The sequence below is a fragment of the Harmonia axyridis genome, chromosome 4 (assembly GCF_914767665.1).
Source record: "Harmonia axyridis chromosome 4, icHarAxyr1.1, whole genome shotgun sequence".
NCBI lineage: Eukaryota > Metazoa > Arthropoda > Insecta > Coleoptera > Coccinellidae > Harmonia > Harmonia axyridis.
The window spans coordinates 41,024,257-41,044,486 of NC_059504.1; the positions used below are offsets into that span (position 1 = coordinate 41,024,257).

Below are 20,230 nucleotides of genomic sequence, written 5' to 3' on the forward strand. Positions count from 1 at the left end.
AACTTTTTTGACACAGTTCACATCATTAATCTAGAGGATTTTTTGTTTGTTTTAATGCATTCCAATTTCATCCAGTCTGTAACAGTTCTCATCTAGACCCACACGATGAAGCCTTAGTTAGGCAGATGTAGCTGTGATTAAACCTAGTATCCCATTACTCCAATAGCATCAAATAAATAAAGAACCACAGAATATCCTGTACAGGTAACTCAGTATCTTCTCTTTCTCTCAACGAAATTCGACTCTGCAACGAGGAACAACATGTGTCATTGTATTCTTCCTTTAGACGACAATAGCTTGGAGGTTTGACAAAACCGCATTTAATTCTGTCCCATACTGGGATCAAAATTCCAATGGACCGTGAAAATTTCGTTCCTTTTGTAGGGTTCATTTTAAACGTATTACAAAACTGCTTTGTGATCCGGCCGTTCCTTTCTAGGCAATCATTTTCAGACATAAAATTCGCAGAACAAATAGGATCCTAATGACTTTTGTAGCCTTTGGTATGAGATCGCATTTCTGGATATAATCGTCTTGTTGCAGTGAAGAAATGTAGCCGTTATGGCTGAAAGTAAATTGTACTTACGTAAATAACGTCTTAGACGCAGTGACCTATGAAATATAAAATTTTTCTCTCATTATGATCCATGCGCCTAACTTCCTTTGTTAAACATGGGATTTCTTTCTTGGTCCTAATTTTCTGGAGCGTATTGGAGTAGATATTTCCAAATAATAATGACCTAAACGACAACTGATAATGAAGAATCAATATGAGTTTTCGTAAAAATGGTATTTTCAAATATTGCTTTCCTAATAATTTCAAAATTACTAACTCGATTGAATTGAAATGTTGCATTTGGAAAAAATAAAAATTTGACAACATATTCGATCGAGTTGAGATTTTGCGTGTACACGCAAAAAAATCTATTCTCAAATTGAGTGAATAATATTTGGTTGAAGTATATGATAGATTCATATATAAGCAAGATTATAATAAATTTGGGTCAAGTATACTTTATTCTCCAAATTTAAATATACCAAGTATTCCAAATGAGTATATGATATTCTTGAATTTAATAAAGTCGGTATTATTGGTCCAAAGAAAACTCTTATATTTGCTGTGAGTAAATGACTATACTTGAAATGAGTGGTTGATAAATTTCGTTTGAATATATAATATTTTCAAGACAAGATATTGAATTCCTCAATTTCAATCATTTCTTCGGTTGAAGGTAGTGAATCATATACTCGAATGAAAGAATTGATATACTCAAACCAAAATTAAGTTAGTGTTAGAATAAGTATGTAATATGGTAAATTCAAAATTAATTTTATGGTTGTTCCGAAGAAACAGTAAACTTACTTGAAATGAATATTAATTTTAAATCAATTCTTTGAAATTATTCGAAAGAATAAGTGCAATTATCTATCCAATCCATTAGATTTCTTAATCTGAAAAATAAATAAAATACAGCATATATAAAAAACGAATTTATTTCTCAAATCATCATAGAATAAATAAAAACCAACAAATAAACAATATCTACATTGGAAAAAAATTGTATTACATTTATACAAATACAGGATAAAACATTGTACTATTCAAAGGATTAAAGGAACATAGTTATCTCCTGAAGAATAAATTATTTAGGTGAATTCGGATACATTCTTAAAAGTTCATCTACATCTATACAACAATTTGGAAACTTTTCGGCTATAATAGATTTTCCCCTGATATCAAAAACAAGTTGGGCTTGGCGGTTTGATTCCTCTGTGTTGCTCTATTTTTCTGTTCTTGAATGATTTGTCCAATATCACTTGAGATCTGCAAAGAAAGAAGAAATTTGTGATTAATAAATTTTATCGTGGACTTTTCCGAATGAAAAATACTACCTGGTCCTGAAGAATTATTCCAAAATTGTATCTCACTCATATCGATAGATATCTATTGATTTGCATTTTCATCAGCAAATGATAACGTAACTCCCAATTGTTCGTGAACAATTTCCATATTCTGCAAAAGAATCAAATTCAATTAACATTCATCAATTATGAACAGGAAGTTGTATTCAAAAAGTGCTTCAATATTCCGAAAATAATTAGAAATCTCTAGAAAATCTTTAAAACAGACCCTATTAAATATTAACGCATTTGTTCTGAAAAAGTAAGAATTTTGTTGAGAATATAAATTCAAAAATACCTAGTCCTCAAAGAAATAATACAAAGTTATCAAGCTGAATTACAATAGTAAAAAACACCAAGAGCATCATGAAAAGGAAAATGAAATCCGAATGAATGAAAAAAATTAAATGAGTTGAAATTATTTCTCAATAAAAACTTACCTTGAAATGTTCCAATCAGACACTCCATGTATCCCTAATTCCTAATTAAATTTTGCTTTTTGCAGTATGTTTTCAGTATCTAACACTTATAACACAATCAAAACTTCCGTAGACCGATCAGTCCTATCACCTAAATGAGACTGAAGGGGATCGAAAGAGATATTTTCTAATGCAAACTGCACAGAGGGCGCATTTTAGTATATCTTCGAATAATATTCTTGAATCTAGTGGATGAAAGCATTTATATACTTGTATTACGATAAATACTGCCAACAGGTGGATAAGAACGTTTTCATTGGCGCGGCATATCAAACGAGTCGAATCATGTTGACGAAGATGCAGGGAAAAGAACTCGCGTTTTAGTATATTTCGGTATAATATACTCAGATCTAGTACATGCAAATATAATTCAGATTATGAATGGTTTATTCTGAACTGGATCATTTGAATTTTTCAAAAATCAAAACAAATTTTGTCACTCATCTTATTCAAAACGAAATCCGTGATCAAAATATTTTAGTTTTTTTTTTATTTCAATATTTCACTCATCAAGCACTTGGGTCATTAGACACCTCTCAAAGGAATTATATTCCGTAAAATACATTTATATCCATTAAATAATTTTTGGCTTATTCTATATCACACATATAACGTAAACTGTTAACGATTATTCCCATGTTGTGTCGGTCACGAGAACCTTGCTATCTGGGGCAATCCCAGGTGTTTGATTGCTAGTATCCATTTTTGCATTTTGAAACAAAAGTTATTTCAAAAGACTGGTCAAAATGCAAATAAGATGAAAAATGTGTTTTTCTTATCATTTTTAGGTTCATGATTGCTCACCAAAATCGATTCCACTTATATTTTCATGTATTATTAACACATCTCAAAAAATCACATAACTTACCTCAATATGGTACCGCTATGACAATTTTTAGCGTCAGAAACTAGATGTATTGTGGAACGGTATATTAACAAATTATCTAGTATGGCCTTTATTGAGTTGGTTAGCTACCATGAACATAAAAAGAAAAATAAAATTCATATTTTCTGCTAATTCAATCACAGGGTGGAGTTCAGATGAATTATTCACTCCCCTTCTAACACTCAAACCCTAATATTTAAATATTGAAATGAAATATGTCTCACTATGACGAAATTTTGTCCACAAAATTTCATATTTTCATTTATTATGATTAGTCTCGAACATGAAAAATGAGCAAATAGGTCTCCAATTCATCTTTGTGACTTGGGCATATTCTAATTACAACTGAAATGTATCACTCGCAATAATTATAATGTGTAAACCAATTCTTCAAAAATATAATTTGGAATGAGTATATTTCAATTTTCATAATGAGTAAATGATATCTTCGAAGTCGCAATATCATATGTTCAAACAAAATGTAGCAGTATTCTTGAATCAATAAATTTATTCCTTCATTTTGAATACATCATTTACTTGTTTGGAGTATTATATATTTCTATGAAGTATATGTATTCGGTATTCTATTTATTCATTCCAAGTATACCAAATTTCTTACTTTACTTTTTCCGATTCAATATATACTTGGATCAAGTTTAATATTTCAAGAATATCCTGTTTCTTGATTTGAGAATAGATTTTTTTCCGTGTATACAGTGAACTCCCCGATTTTCCGACTTTGAAATGAAAATTTCTCGAGCCTGTCAATTTCTGATTCGAGGAGCAACAACTTTCCCGCTCATCACATCCCCTAATTTTTCGGTGTTATTTAATTATCAATGGATATTTTGAAGTGAAATTTCAGGCTCAGATAGTACTCGATACGATCTTCAAAATTAGGTATCGCTACATCCCACAACCCTGTCTGAGCGATTTTCCACATTTTCATTTTTAAAGTCGGAAAATCGAGGTGTTAAGTTTTTGCTGGACCACCCTGTATATAAAATAAAATTTCAAGCTTCGTGCAAAATTCTATGTGGATCGCGTCACCAGATGCATATAAAATTTAAAATGAAACTTCATATTTCAGTGAGAACATATACAACCGATTTTAAATTTTTTGTAGAGATGAATAAAATATCTGTATTTTAATAAAAATTAAGCGAAACTTTAAACTCGACTGTCAAAGGAAATCCATAGCAACTAGAAGATTTGTTTATAACAAAGATGTATCTGGTCAGTGGCAGATTATTTGTTGAAGAAAAAGGGTGTGTTGTGGTTTGTAGTGCAATGTGGCTTATGTAGTGAACGTGAGAAGCAGAGATTTCAAAAACATTATTTAGCCTTCAAGAAAATAGTGTACAATGGTTATCAAACTACTATTTTGTCCAAGTCGTAGAGTTCCGAGGAGATGCTCTCTTCTGTACAGCAAATGAAAGGTATTCTTCCGAAAACTAGCTAATCCAGGGTGTCAAAATGGATTTGGAGAAGAACTTGGATTATCACAGAGTATGTTGTTGCTTGGATACTGTCGATAATTAAATTATTGAGAAGGCCAATCGGTGGTTGAAATTCCACACTATCCCTGATGATATTCTGCAGGCCAAGGAATTATGGCAAAGTGAGTACCTTTTCCCAACGGTAATTGGGATGATTCATTGCCCTCACATTGGAGTTTTTAAACCAAAATCCGAGCCTAACCTTAATGTTCAAGTGACATGTGACTTCAAAGAAATGTTCACAATCGTTCATGTCAGTTGGCCTGGATCCGTGCACAACGCCAGAATTTGGAAAAATTCTCAAGTTAGAGAAGTTATGCATTCAGACTAATAGCGTACAGTACTAAGGTATGATGAATATTGCAGTATGTCTGCAGCTTCAAACTGGAAAACGTTTAGTTCATCTACTCGTAGTATTCCTTTTCACTTGAACTTATCTTCAACTTTTACTCATCCGAGCACAGACAGATGAATTTACTTCTGAGGAAATGGATTTGCCAGTAAGTAAAAGGTAATTATTATTAACATGGATATTTTTTTAAAGTGTTATATATTTGAACGATTGAACGATATACTTTTACTTCTACCTTCGACTAGAAGCTAATGCATTTGCTGTTACTTTATCCATTTGAGCAAATCCTCCTTTTTATCAAATTGCTCAATGTTCCAGCTTTCGCTCTATTTTGTTGAAACCGTAACCAAGGTGAAAAATAATTATTCATCATTCACTCATTTGATAAAAAAAACTGATAATTCCAATGCGTTCAGTCAAATACCGATGACATTCTTTGTCATGTAAGTATGTTTTTCACATTTAATTTCATTTTTGATGTTTTTTTGTTCTCTTCAGTTCATTTAATTTTTTTTATGACTGTAACATATTTCAATAGTTTTTTTCCACTGCCCATGCACTAAAGATGAATTACCATTAATTGAAATAATGAAAAAATGCTATAATTTGAGAAAGACTTTTCAATGCGAGACAACTTTATTATTTATTACCAAGACTGCCCTTCACATCTCCCTTCAATCAGCACTCTGAGCCTCGCTCTGAGCTCCCTTCAAAAATGCAGTAAAATTATTTTAGTGAATCCTTAATTGACGGAGGGGAACCTTCCAATACGGAATTCATAATCCAAATCCTATCGATGGTTCCAGCCAGCCATCTGTTGTAGTCTCAGATGAATGAATGAGAACCGGGATAGAAATTGGAGAATTTATCCCTGGTTATCTATCAGACTTGTACAACCTTCACCGAATCTTCGGTCACACAATGGCAGGGTTCTTGCACAGTGTTGCCAGATATTTTAAAACCGGGTAATACAAAATGATTCTCTGAAAGTAGAATGAAATGAATATTTCTTCAAAAAATTTCCAACTTCTGTGAAATTTAAAAGAAATAGTATATTATTTCATAAGGAGGAGAAGTGTCACTTTTCATGACGAGCCATAAAAAGTCACTTCAACTCCGAATGAAATGAGTTATTTTTTTTTCAAACGTTTTGTAATTCATACAATCAAATTCTGAACAAAATCGTAAGAGAATATATCAGATTTGCACAGTTTTCATGGTTATATTTTATTATTATATGATGGTACTTCGAACTCTCCCATCAGCCGTCACGGATTCATCTGTCACTTCATCGTTTATTTTCATTTCTGCTCAGAAGTCAAGTCATGAACCATAACAAAAACAATATCTACTCTACAACTAGTAATATCGAAATTCCTGGAACTTGCCTAAATAGAAATATATCAAGTAGATCCTGCGTTATCAAATCTTGAACTTATCCAATAGTATAGAAGAAGTTGTTTCATGTTTGTTTTTGGGCGTTGCAGTTTCTTCGTCAGTAGGTATATATCTGCAGATTGTTACTATTGGAGTGTAAGGTAAACCAACAGATAATAACAAATTCAAAATAATAAAACACTTATTCAAAAAATAAAAACATTTCCGCACAGAGTAAAACCGAGAGAACACTAAGCAGTCAGCAGTAGATCTCCTGTAAAACTATGAGAAAGGCAACACTGTCGAGTTATCTATCGGATTCATACAACCTTTTTCGGATCTTGCGGAGCACAAAGGCAGGGTCCGTACCTTCGGGTCTTTCTATACGGCGCCCTTGCGACCGCTAAAAATAAATAAATAAACCGAAGATTGAAACCGAACACGGCTTTGTCGTGGGGTGACGGTCTAAAAAATGCACATTAATTTCGGGGTCCCACTTTTCAATAGGGAACTTGCACATGTTTGTCAAATTTGTTATTATAGCAGATGGATATTTCAATCTCTTATTGTGTGATTAATGCCCGTATTGTACTTTTTTGGGTATGGCAATTACGGTTTTCTTATTGTTGTGGATCGGCACGGCCTCCCTCGATATATCTGTTGAGATTACGTGTGACAGATCCTGTGGGTTTTTAAGTCATAGGGTTGTTATCTTTTGAGATTGAATGAATTAATTTAATGGCGAGGGATTGTCAAGAAAAATGTTCAGTTGGATCAAATATGACGATGATATTCAGTGGCTTAGAGGAGGAACCCGCTGACACCTCGGTGTGGGGGATGGGCACTAAAGAGGCCCCCAAGCTCAATCAAAAATAATTTTATTCTGTTATAATTATCAATGAGCGATTTTTTTTTTGATATAATGAAAAATAAAGAAATTCAATAGTTACCAATGAAAGAGTAATTATGCCGGAAAAGAGAGAAATATCCACTCATAAATCAATCAAAAGATATTGTACATTAAATTTGTATTGTATTGTATTGTAGTTAAATAAAAATTACAGGAATTTGGACAACTTCAAATTCCTGTAATTTGAGTTGTTCAAATTCCTGTTCTTTTTATTTAACTATTGAAAACATGGACGTCACCAATAATCAATGATATTGTACATATTAGCTAATTTCATATACAGACTATTGAAAGAAAACAGAGAAATAAGTTGTAGAAAAAAAACATAATGCGTTTAAAGCGAGGTGTGAAGTCATGAGGTGCTCGAAAAATTATGGAAGTTGCTCCTCAATTGGAAGTACAAATGAAAATGAGAGATCCCTTGGATAATTTAAGGAAAATATGTCCTGAAAACATGAGCCCGCAAACGCTTTGTTTTCGAAATGCAAGATGTTACTCGTATTCATTCTTTTCATACTATTATAAGAGGAAATCCAATTTTATGAAGCAGTGCTACCAATCGGCAAAATAAACACCAAAACTAATAATTGATTCGCCTATTCATCACTGCTTACTAACTGGATTTTCATGATGATTTGGATTTTCCTAAGGATTTCCAGATTAGTATTCAATTTTTTTCTCTCAAAATTGGTAGCAGATACGACAAAACTATTGATGTACGACTTTGCTTCCGCCGTTTTGCAATAGATGGCTGTAACGTTAAGTGGTAGTCGAAATAAATAGATCGTAGATGTCTTTCAATAAGCTTCGGTATTTGTAAACAAACGTCATCGAAATATTAGTCGATTTGTGTCTATATCATAAAGTTATTCTCGATTAAACATGTTTGCTTACTAGCCAAATTCTCGTCATTTGGGGGGAGTTTTAATTTTTTGCTTCAATATGAAGAAATCTGCAGCTGAGAATAATCGAATGCTCTCAAATACTTATGATGAGGCCGCTTTTTGTGAAAGAACCTGCCGAGAGTGGTTTCAACGCTTCAAGAACGGCGATCTTGAAGTCGAAGACCAGCATGTCGTTGGAAGAGAGAAGGTTTTCGACAATGCAGAATTGGAGTCATTACTTGATCAAAATTCGTGTCAAGCGCAACAGTAATTGGCAGAATCATTGGGAGTGACGCAACAAGCCATTTCAAAATGCCTGAAACTCTGGGAATGATTCAGAAACAAGGAAATTGGGTGCAGTACATGTTGAAGCCGAGAGATGTTGAACGGCGTTTGTTTGCTTGTGAACAGCTGCTGGCAAGGCAATGACGGAAGGGATTTCTGCATCGCATTGTGACTGGAGACGAAAAATGGGTTCATTGCGATAATCTCGAGCGCAGAAAATCATGGGGATATCCCAGCCACGCTTCCAAGTCGACGGTCAAACCGAATATTCACAGTTCCAAAGTCATGTTCAGTATTTGGTGGGGCCAGTTCGGCGTAGTGTATCATGATGAATTGTTAAGATCGACTGAAACAATCGCAGGCGATCGTTATCAAACGAAATTAATGCGTTCGAGCCAAGCATTGAAATACAAACGGCCGCTATATAACGAGAGACATGATAAAGTGATTTTGCAGCATGACAATGCTTGACCCCATGTTGCAAAAGTGGCCAAATACATTCTTGGAAACGTTGAAATGGGACGTTGCTTCCTCGGAATATCACTTGATTCGATCAATGGAACACGGCCTGGATGATCAGCTCTTCCGGTCTGATGAAGAAATAAAAAATTGGATCGCTTTAAAAGATGTTCAATTTTTTCAAAGCGGGATTCGTACGCTTCCCGAAAGATGAGAGAAAGTAGTGGCCAACCATGGACAATACTTTGAAGCATAAATGTATAACAAGCTTTTCACAATAAAGCCTCGAATTCCGGAAAAAAAACGGCGGAAGCAAAGTTGTAGTACGACTATGTATAAAAATAAAAAAGTTTGGTAACAAACTAAAGTTTCTTATTACATTTCTTCAAACTACCAGTGGTCCAACAAAAAAAGTACAGAACAAGCGGGCACTGCTCCAAAAAAATCACCCTGTAGATTTGCATTTGAAATTGGCATATTACGGGATTTAAACTCTAATTTGTGTATCTAAGCCAAATTTCATTCGAATATCTTCTGAAGTGCGAATGCTATCAGAAAAAAAAAACGAAAAAACATACAATTCGCTAATATCAATCTAGACACCACCAAAACCATAAATACATCAAAATCAGAGAAAGCCTGATCACGAAATACCGAAATGAAGTAGCCAGCTATAGAGTGGTCTTAATACCTGAATATAAATCGGAATTTCTTTTATCCTTTTTATGAGACTTTCTTGAGAGGTGAATAATGGCCACGAGAAGAAACTATGGTAGACAATATTGCAGCCGCTGAATTTATCACTCTGATAATCCGATGGTAGATAGTGAAACGAGTCAACCGCGTATGTAAGCTGCTACGGAAGGTCCAGAATAATTAAATTTGCCTGATGGAATTGGCGACCTCATTCATCTTGTGTACCCTTCTTAATCTGGTCGTAATTTATGCATTACACTTTCAGTTGCTCCATACCAGGAACATTTAACTCATCCGTCTCTTACACCGAAGAAGATTTTGATTCCGGTTAGAGAGAAGAGAGGTTCGGGATTTTGTGGTCTCGGCCCTGTACAAATATTTGCGTAGGGGATGCGTGGAATGGTTGCAGGGAATTACAGGTGATAGATTGGCTGCTTCTTGGAGTTTGACCGGTTCATGTTTCTTGGATATCTTTGAGGTCGTTGGCATTGGGATTGGTCAGTGGGAATAATTTTTTTTGTAGAATTCTTTTTTATATTTTTCGACTATTTTTCATGATGAAAGCTGCATCTTCAGATCTTCTGACAAAGATGATATCATTTCGGTTGTGAACAATGATACCTCAAAATTTTGAATTGAAGACGATCTGCTATACTTTATAGATGCCATAAATCATTTCAAAATACCGCTTATGAATTTCATCTTTCATATGATAAAGGGTTGTTCATTTTAAGGTTCCGGAAGTAAATGTAAACAAATAACTTTCATTTAAGATCAACCATCAATTCATAAAAAAAAATGCTTGCACCTTGCCATTATGTATAAAATACAGCATCATTTTAATGTATGTTCTTCCCATGATATCTTGCAGGAAGCGATCCTTGTGAGGTAATTTTCTATAACTCGTCTGGTCATTTCGAGCAATATCTCGCCAATAACCTAACGGATGTTTCTTTTTAGATCGTCAATAGTCTGAGAATTATCGACATAAACACGATCCTCCTCATATCCTCACAAATAAAAATTCAAAGGCGATAATTACAAGATATTGGTGGTTAATTCACATCTCCAAAACAAAGAGTTATGCATCCTGGAAATTTTTCTTGCAATAATAGAGTCGTGTTGAGCAGCTTGTTGCACCATATTGCTAGAACCACATCTCTAACAATTCCATAGTATTAATTTCAGTTAAAAAAAAGGTAAATATATGGCTATATCGATGAGAATTGAAGGTTCTTCTTCATTTTCGAAGAAATATAGGCCAATCACTGCGTCATACGAGATTGCACACCATACATTGCCTTTTTGTGGATTTAATGGTCTCTCAGCAGGTACATGAGTATTTCCACATCCTCATATGTAACAATTTGGCTTGTTTACATAACCACATAATGAAAAATGTGCTTTGTTAATTAAGAAAATCGTCTCATCCAAACGTTGATGTTGTTGAATGTTCTATAATCCATACATTCCACAGACAGCTGGCTTCAATTCTTGTGTCAGCTGAACCTCACAAGGATGGTGATGCAAATCCAGATGCAAAATATGCCATAGCGTGCCTAAAGGGAGGTCCAAATATTGTGCTCGTCGAAGAATGGATAAATTTGGATCTTCTTCAACACTTTCCTAACATTATTTTCGATCGAGCGTGCATTTCGATGATGTATGGGCCTTGAGACTTCATTTACAGATCTAGTCTTTTCAAATTTTTTCACTGCCTTACCAATGGTGTACTTAGATGGACGATTATCTCGACCATAATCTGCCCGTAATGCGAATTACGTACTTATTTATTATTTTTATGGTAACTTTTACGTTTTTTATTTTTTTTACACGTTCAGCAGCAGATAAACGATCCATATTGTGAAATGGCTCTCAACTAAATATATGGCGCTTCGGATGCCAGTACAGTTTGACATATATCATTCAAACAAGGCTTTGAAATCTACACTACATGGATGACTCAGAATGTTTATAGTACTTCATTTCGTCAGTACATTCGGGCTTCTTCAACTAAACAATAGACTAGCCATTTAATATTTCTTTTTAAAATAAAGGATAAATGATATTCAAAACTTTAATCGATTGTCACAAGAGCTGATGGTTCAACCTACGCCTGTTCGTTACCATGTCTGCAGACTTGAAGGGCTGAAGGCTCATTCCAATATAATCAAGACGATCAATTTAATCTACTCGTATCTACTCATTTCTATCTGAATTGCAATAATACATAGATACCTAGTAAGAAGTTGAAAATGAAAATGAAGATTCAATAAATTGAAATTCGTTAACATTATCAAGATTCTAGTACCTATGAACTTGTACTTGAATAGACCTGAGAATAACGAAGGAAATTTGATTCCTCAAATGATTCTTAGAAAACCTTCCAATCATACAACAAATGTTCCCATCATACCCTATTCTTATATTACATTGTCAGTCAAAGATCATGTTTCATAGATTTGTTCATAACTCAACAAAGCAGCTACCTGAAAAGGTCATTATTCCACATAATGGCGCCATAAGCACCCTAAAGGGGATTATCCTAATTCTGTTGTATGCAATTGACCGTGTAACTCTGCCTAGGAAATGTAATATCTGAAAAAATATGTTATCTGAAAATAGATAAATATGTAATATTCTCATGTTCTCTATAAAATGTTTATACGTTAGTTATACCGCTTTTGCCCAAAATGTCTGTAAGATGTGAATTTCGATACATTCTATCTCAGATATACAGAGTGTATATGAATAGATGAATAGAGAAAAAAATATAGGGTCCTTGTCAAAAATAGGGTTGGTCTCTCATATCAATTTTTTTTGAGCTCCCCTGCTTAGATACTGCCCATTAAAGATGGCGCCTGAAAAGTTGTTTTTAGTATGTGAAAAATTCATTATTGGGTTTTTTGTTACACTTATTTTATATTTGTTCTCAATGAAAATATCGTTTTGTCATCCGCCTATTGGATAAATTTAAGGTCGAAAATAATTTCAGCCTCCACAACTCTGGCGTATTATCTGTTGGTAATTTTTTTTTTCTCAAAAACCGTGATTTTTAGCAAAGAATTACAAGAGATCCAGTTTGTTAAGAATTGATCAGTCTATCCAAAATTAATTTTCTTATTGTAAAATATGGATATAGAAAAAGTTATTGCGAAACAAGATCGAGGGGTGGCTTTTTCTACCCCTTGAAATCATAGACGGACACCATCAAACATTTTTTTAATGACTTCTTGTCAGCTTAATTTTATTTCCGTGAATTTCTTGCTTTTCAAGAAAAAATTACAAACTACTTTTCGGGCGCCATTTTTAGGGGGCTGTAATTAAGCAGGGAAAGCTCAAAAAAGTTCATATGAAAGAGACACTATATTTTTCGTAAAGGAATCTCCATCTAAATTTTTCCGCAATTATTCATATATTATAATATATTCAAATACATATCAATAATTTCTCAATAATATCAATTGAATAATAATAGAGGGCAGCATTTTACGCCGGTAAGGTAACGTTACGTATGCTATATGGCAAGTGCTAAAATACTACGAATATAAACACCAAAGTTCCCTCACTATCTTTTTCTAATCTATCATCTTAGTTGAAGAAAATCGAAAACTCCTTCGTCTACCAGGTCAAGACCAAGAAACAATTACATGGTTAGGATAAAAACCGAGGTAAATACAAAAACAAGCACATTGTGTTATGAAACAAAAAAAAATGTGGAAAGAGAGGCAAAATGGGCCCTGAGAGGGAATGAACCAATAGAGATGATTGCATTGCAGCGAAATACTTACTGTTAAATATTAAACATCTGAGCATTTTCAATAATTTACAAAGCATACTGAAGTATGAGGCTAAAGCTTAAAGAAAAATTCTTGATGCAATTATTCAGAAAAAATTCAATACACACTCAAATTGAATTACACTATTCAATTATGCACATACAGTGTCTTGTATTCATTTATTTATTATTTTAGACCATACTATTACTACATCTTATTTGCACTGTTTCATATTTATATTATTTATTACAATTTCAGGATCAGTTGTAAAATAAAGTAGAGAAGGAAAATAAAATTTTCGAATTATTAGGGAGAATACACAACACCAAAAATCCTCAATTGGATAAAAATATAAGAATTAAAACTAATGAAATATTGAATGATTAAATGAAAATTGAATATAATATTTACATTTCCTTTAAAGAGTTGTATATAGTTTTATGGAGTTGTATAGAACATCTCCATTCAGGAATAAATTATATACTTAAAATTGAAAGAACTAGTTCGAATACGGCAGTTTAAAATTGGACCAAGAGCTCATACTTATGTCAACTTTTTTTTAAATGTTGTTCAGATTAGTATAGTATTATAATTATTTTTTGGATGTGTAATTGTCCTGATAATGAATTAATAGTACTAACCACATTATAAAATTTAATCTAGATCATTGAAAAACTATATGCAAAAGTGATTGAAAGCTAACCATCCTTCAATCGAAATTCAGGAAGCACCTCTCTATCTAATTACATACCTCCGTCGAAAATTGAGGTTGATATGAGCCACAATCAATCAATGTTGTCCAAACGCTTGCAGGTCAATTTGATTACCGATAGGATCGAGCAAATATGATGATTGTTCCTTCGGAAAATTGATGTCCCTTCTATTCATAATTATGAGCGTTTCCATTATAGATGATGAAAATGGATTCGAATGTTTAGGGCAACTTTCGACCTTCATGGATTAATCACATTTTTCTCTCATTAACAAAACAATTAGTATTATGAACGTCTTGGAAAATTTATCTGTCAGATACAGTTTAAACTCATTATTTTTTACAATTATTATGATATTGATGAATATCCCCAAAGATGGTTCTGAAATTAGGTTACGTAGCTACTAATATAATAATAATAATAATTCTTTATTGCCATAACAAAGTGTTACATCATTTATTACATTGTGCAATAGGTGAGCATATCACTAAAGCGATATCTTCCTGCCTACCTAAAAAATGTGTTAAAACAAGATATGACGAGACTCATTGCTTATGGCCACTAATCTAATACAGAACTAAAATTCGACTACACACGACTGAGGATACAGGATTGGAAAGAAAGGAGAAGGGAAAAGCGAAATTGCACAGCGCGATGAACCTACCTTTATCTTTATATCAAAGTTCGTTAGTAAGTAAGTACTTCTTAAGTGCAATCCTAAACGATGAAAAAGTAACACAAAAAGTGAATTATTGTAAATAAGGTAATGGTATGATAAAATTGCACTACATTTATCCAATGCTTTCGTTTTTCTTTCGTATAATTCATTTTATTCAATGAGCTTGCCATTCGGGAATATACATTTAGTCGCTTTTATTATAATACTATTTATTTCCTTTAGTAGTCGAAGTCATTATTGATCTGTGACTGCGGCATGCGTTAGGGGTAAAACAATGAGGCGTCCATTATTTGATAGTCGGCAATTCGGCCCAGTTTGCTGGCCGCCTTCTCATATTTCATCCTTGATTGTTGAGAACAACATAAGGTTGTTCCGCTCCGCTGTGTTTGTCAACATTCCCTGCAATGAAAATCTCGAAGCCGCCTTTGCTAAGCTGGCTGTATATTAAATAACATATGGCAGCCAAACCAATAAACAGAACTCCCTATTACCATCATTGAAAGAGCGATAAAATCATTACGTTTTTCACAAATACGAAAAATAACACTACCTTCGCTTTCGAGTATTTGGAAGCCAATGTTTACACATACAACATATGGAAAATTCCTACGATTTAATTCGAACTTAATTATTGTTAAATGCCCAATGTTTTCAGCGGAAGACAGATCTGTAATCACAATAAGGTTTCGAAGCAGTACTGAAACATTTCATGCCCTAGCGCCCTTTGTTTTTTGTGATGTGATAGGTAATCATTCTCCGATCATACGCAGTGTTACTTTTTGGTAACATGTTGAGTAACTGACATTAGTGAAAGTTGGGACGAAATTTAAATTTCAAATATAGCAATAATGGGAACTGAAACCATCGAAACTTTTCATGCAGCTAAAAAACAACCGACCACATAGATATTCTGGGAACACAAAGCTTTATAGTACTTATACCAACCTGAGACAATAGTTGTTGAATATTTGAAAGTATATAAACATATGATTTTGCAATATTATTTTACTGTATTTTGTTTCTAAATATACAAATATGCGTTGTATGAAACTATTCGAGTCTATGTGCTTTGTCTTAATTTTTATTTCCACAATTAACCCATTTACAAGGAAATGTATTTCCGTACTTGAAATTAAAAGCTGACAAAGCTGTCAATAAGACAATTGTCTTATTCTCAAAGAATCATGGTAAGATATGTTGATGCAAGAACATTCTGATGTCTCAAAAAACCTCTTAATATTCAGTCAAGAGAACAGAGTCAAACCATAATTTTTGACCTATACAATTTTCTGCAGTAGGCCTTCTGGTCCCCCTGCTCTGCAAGAGTCATACCCTAATATCCCCGCTGCTTCAAAAACACTCCCCTACCCTCGATTTTTTTTCCTGGATGTAACCTTGCCTAAAATCTAATCTTCTTTGTTATAATAATTAATAATAATTTGGTTGGGGTAGGTATTGCCTTAGGGCCGTGGATGATTAAACATAAAATTCGTATAGAAGGAAAGCACTGAGCATGTCCAAATGTTAAATTCCTCAGATTTCGATATCTACTAATCCGATATGGATGAAAATTGGTATCTATATTCGAATCAGGTTTTAAGAAGCCCCTTGGGGCTAAGAAGATCAAGTAAATTACTGCAATAAATAACTTCCAATTATTTTGCTATCTCAACAATAAAATCGTTCGCTCCCAATAACTTACCTTTATCATGCCACAATCTCAATCTAACGGAAAATCTAGAATTTCTTCAGTAACAAACGCTCAGATGAATCCCTGTCGAAAATGGGAGAGTAATCAAAACGAACAGAATTCCAGATCGCGTTAACAAAACAAAAAATATTTGGGTTAGCCTTCGAACATCATAAAATGTGTGAGAAAACCACCGGATAATAAATAAAGTGCGATGTATCTGGTCACGGAAATTGAGATTTCAAAGGAGACGACACCTGGAGATTGTCATCTCATTCTCTTCGCATTTGAGGATTAAGGGTCTCAGGTAATGTAACAGGGGGTGCGTGTGCGGTGGACTTTAGTGGCAAAAACTGGTGACGTCTCGGTCGATAAGGGAGTGAGATAATTCCCCGTTTCTCTGTGGGAATAAATCACCATACCTGTCATTCGAAACTTGTGAATCGGTGATTTTCTGGCGCTTCGCCCAGGTGTTGTGTAAATTTGTTGGGCGTGTAGCTGTGCGATCTTAAGATCTCGGTTTATTGGGGTATGTTTATGATTGGGGAGATTTGGTTGAGGATTTTTATGGGGATTGTGATGGTTGTGAGAAATATCGATATGGATGAACTCGTTTTAGGAGTTTTTATTTTTGGGAAAGTCACTTGATGAAAACTTGTATTGCTTTAGTCGAGTTTGTTGATGTTACTCAAAATAGTAATTACCTAATACTATAATTCTTCAGAGATGATCGAGGGCACCGAGGGAGTGCTGGATAGATATACTACATTTTTGGTTCTGTCTGTCTGTTACCCAAATACTAGTTTTTCTAATCTTACTCTTTCATTTCGTGGTTCATAACAAGCGAACCACACTGTACCGGGTTTTTCACCATAATTTGACCCCCCCTTTAACTTTGTTACTAAAAGAGGTACAAAAAAATGTTTTCTACAAAAGTTTCACGAAATCGACTAGTGTTTTTTAAAATGATTTCACAAAACGAAATATATACAGAGTGGGCAACATATTGATAGCAACTTCATTTTTTCAAATGGAACACCCTGTATAATTTTCTATATTTGACTAGCTCTTTTTCCCCTGATTTCAAATATATAACATATGTTTGGCATTTCTCTCTTATTCTGAGTACCACAGAGTTTCAAATTTTAAGAACAACCTGACAGGTTGAATATGAATATATGATAGCGACAATATTGCTGAAGCATTATAAAATTCATGTAGAACCAATTTTCTTTCAAATGATTTATTTTCTGCTTTTTTAATGATTTGGATACATATTCCATGAGAAAGAGATGAGAGGGAAGAAATAATAATTTAAATTATTCACAGTGTTTTTATTTATGAACCGATATCATGGGACACGTTGGAAATACTTGATCATAAAGGACAGTTATGTCAACTTTAGCGAAGCTGCCCAGTGAGCGGGCTATTCAAAACTAAACCTCTCATTGGAAAACCAAAAGTTTGTCACTTATTTCTATGTTATTCAACTGGGAGCATTCAAAGTGTAGTTCCTCATCTCGCTTTCATTTCTACTAAATCGCCCTGTCTGGACACCACAAAATCCATTTCACGTTTGAATTTCTACAAAACCCCACCGCGTAAAAAATTTCTGAACCTCAACATCTAACGGGTGTTTTTTTCGAGGTATATAACTTTAAGTTGGCATTACTGTTCAAGATGGCGACCGATTCAACAGCTGTCAAGTGATTTATTCTCAGTTTGGTTTGGCAATTCATCGTGAATAGACTCATGCCTGAACAACGCTTGCAAATAGTGCAATTTTATTTCGAAAATAATGGTTCTGTGCGGAATACGTATCGCGCACTACGTTCATTTTATTTTGTTTAGCGATGAAGCGCACTTCTGGTTGAATGGCTACGTCAACAAACAAAATTGCCGCATTTGGTGTGAAACTAATCCTCAAATGTATGTCCAAACACCGTTACATCCAGAAAAAATGACTGTTTGGTGCGCTTTATGGGCTGGTGGAATCATTAGTCCGTACTTCTTCAAAAACGATGATGGCCAGAATGTTACAGTCGATGGTGATTGGTATAGAGTCATGATTACTAACTTTTTCATTCCTGAATTGAACAACCATGATGTCCAGGAGCTGTGGTTCCAACAAGACGGCGCAATATGTCACACAGCTCGTGCCACAATCGATTTATTGAAAAACACGTTTGGTGACCGCCTAATTTCACGTTTTGGACCTGTGAATTGGCCTCCAAGATTTTGTGATTTAACACCGCTAGACTACTCTCTGTGGGGCTATGTAAAGTCATTGGTCTATGCGAATAAGCCACAAACCCTTGACCATTTGGAAGACAACATTCGCCGTGTTATTGCCGATATACGGCCACAAATATTGGAAAAAGTCATCGAAAATTGGACGTCCAGATTGGACTACATCCGAGCCAGCCGTGGCGGTCATATACCAGAAATCATATTTAGAATGTAATGCCACAAGATTATCTTGCGGATAAATAAAATTCATGTCAATCGAATAATCCATCGTTGTTTTATTGCAGTTTAAAGTTCTATAGCTCTAAAAAAGCACCCTTTACTAAATCGACCTGTCTGGACACCACAAAATCCATTTCACGTTTGAATTTTTACAAAACGCCGCCTCGTAAGAAATTTCTTAACCTCAACATTTGTAAAAGCAGTAATAACTCTCAAGTCAGCAATGATTATATACGTTCGAAACCCAGAACTTCCGCGTGGCAGAATCTGAAATATGGCACCCATCACTCTCTTCAATTTTTTTTTCAAACTCAGGTCTAGGGGAAGGGTAATATTTCATTTAACGGGACGGCATGTTCAAGCAAGGTTAAAATATTCATTGAAAAATTAGCATAAATAGTAGAAACAGCAAAAAAAGTGGTTGTTTATTCGTGACTGAAAATAATCCGTTAATAAACCTGTAAAATGGAAAATGGACATCAGTCATCCAATTTTCGGCACCGCTACGTTGGGCTTATCTGCCGGCAACGTAGCAACAATAAAAAAGTTGTTTTATGGCCGGTCGTATAACCAATCTAGCGACCTGGGGGCCTTGGAAAGGTAACAACCCCCCGAAAATAACGATAGAGATGTTTGTTGATCTCACTATTCGGAGATCGTTAATGCCTTCACGCCTGAAAAGTTAACGTGACAAAAAGAAATAAAGATTCATTTTTTACAAAAACGTGCTCTATGAATGATGATTGTTGGTAAACAGGTATATCAACTCTAAAAAACTAACCTAAATTTTATGACTTCAACTTGTTAGCGCAGCAATTGCACCGAAATACGAAATTTTTAGTGCCTTTTTATTTGGTCAGTAGTTTCTGAGATATTGTAAATCTGTCCAGGTTGACCCAATTTGAGACATCCACAGGTAATAACTACTTGAGAAGAACTAGGACCTAAAAATGTTTCAAATGAAAGTTTCCTAGTCTTCAGGGGAAGTTTATTTCAAGCTCGATCAAATTTTTTGAATAGAGAATGACAGTTAATATATGAATGACAGAAGAGTCACGAGTACCTACTAACATAATATACAGGGTGTTCGAAATAAAGTCGGCACCATTGCCAACTCCGTTATTATTGATGCTACGATGTCCGTTAAATGAGCAAACTGGTAGCATTTTTA

General features: G+C 34.2%; 1 long non-coding RNA gene across 1 annotated transcript; it reads right to left on the minus strand.

Moving 5' to 3' along the window:
• Window positions 1-1,577: 1,577 nt before the first annotated feature.
• LOC123678032 lies at window positions 1,578-3,141 on the minus strand. Its single transcript, XR_006747184.1, has 3 exons — window positions 2,343-3,141; window positions 1,894-2,014; window positions 1,578-1,825 (listed from the first exon to the last, which is right to left on the minus strand). It is a non-coding gene; the product is annotated as an uncharacterized LOC123678032 (long non-coding RNA).
• Window positions 3,142-20,230: the final 17,089 nt, after the last annotated feature.